Source organism: Oryzias melastigma, linkage group LG20 (genome assembly GCF_002922805.2).
Source record: "Oryzias melastigma strain HK-1 linkage group LG20, ASM292280v2, whole genome shotgun sequence".
In the NCBI taxonomy this organism is placed as follows: Eukaryota; Metazoa; Chordata; class Actinopteri; order Beloniformes; family Adrianichthyidae; genus Oryzias; species Oryzias melastigma.
Window position 1 is genome coordinate 13,967,640 of NC_050531.1, and position 1,558 is coordinate 13,969,197.

Consider the following 1,558-nt stretch of genomic DNA (forward strand, 5'->3'; position numbering starts at 1 on the left):
TCATTAAAGTTAATTTTAAGCTCTGGATCAGTTTGAGAATGATGGACAACAAGCAATAAAAATCAAAAATGGTTTAGAGGAGTGAAGTTTTGAAAATGTTGACTTATTTATTGGAGTAAACCACCTTTCTTTTGCAATTCCATAAACATTCTCCAAAAACTTTTAAAACTAATTTCAAATCAAAAATGCCAATTTTCTCTATACTTTTATTTATGAATTTATTTTTGGAAAGCATAAGCTGTTGGGTGATCAATCCTTGTTTTCTTTGCAGGTTTTGGTGCTTTTTGCTCTTTCTCCACCGTGCTGGATGATGTCAGAAGCCAGTTTTAATTACAAACACACACATACACACACATAACAGTTGCAGAACATTATTTTCACGACAGGACAGAGATACAATTAACTTTGCTATCACTTACAGCAGATCCAGTGTGCAGCTGGTAATAACTTTACAATAAACAGCCACATTATTAGCTTAAAGCAGAGTCTTACATGGTTGAGAGAGTTAGAGGAGCTTGGTCTGGCCTCTCGGAGCCTGTGAAGAAATGGTTTTGATCTTACCACAGGCTAAACACTGCCAACAGGACTTGACATTGCAGAACAATTTCCCAATTACCTTTTGACATGCATATTGACACAAATGCACAAAACCGTAATTTTCTCTCTGAATTTGTTAGCTTGAGGGGCTCACTTTCATGCCAGTGGATTGTCAGATGGGCTGCTCACTCCCCCCTTTCTCTTTCTTTTTTTGTTGTTGCTCAGTATCTCTGTGTCTTGCTGCCATTGCACTTGTGAATGTCCAAAAAAAGGATTCCCTCCTGACAGCTACGGAAAAAGAAAGAAAAATAAATATATAATTTTAATAATATTCAAATCTCGGATTACCCCAAACCTCTTTTGTTCTGTGTGCGATTTTTGAACCTAAATAAAATAAAACTGAATAAAAATGATGTATTTCTTAAACATGTTTTGTGGTTGTGCTTCAGGGATGTAAATGTGATCTGAAAGGTTACTTTTCTGAACTGTTGTGCCAAAAATCTCTTTCAGTAAACTTTCCAAAGCTCACGTACATCTTGTCTCTGCATCGTCAATCTCGAGGTTCTGGTCAAACTCAACGTGCCAGTTGACACTGAAACGCCATAATCACTGGGACATTTTCTTGCATTTGAAACGTCCAGGCAGGAAGATAAGGAGAGTAGACGATGTCTGTGTCATCACGAGCTTGTCATCGCGGTCGGCTTGATTGGCACATGCTAGGCCAGATTACAGGAGTTGGTGTTGACAGTGTTACTATGGGACTCCCGGGCCGCCTGCTTTCAGGAATCCCCCTGAAAATTGGGTCAAACTTGGCTCCCGCCTCAAGCCCCTTCGCCCCAGTGCTGGTTCCAATGCAAGTGTGAGTGGGAAGCCTCAGGCTGGAGCGGGAAGGCCAAGGCTTCCTGCAAAAATGCATCCATGCACCATCATGACCTCTGGTTCAATTGTAAAATATACAATCAAGATAAAAGTAATGATGTGTTTTCAATTTTCACATGCACTTCCAATAGATTTTTTTTTT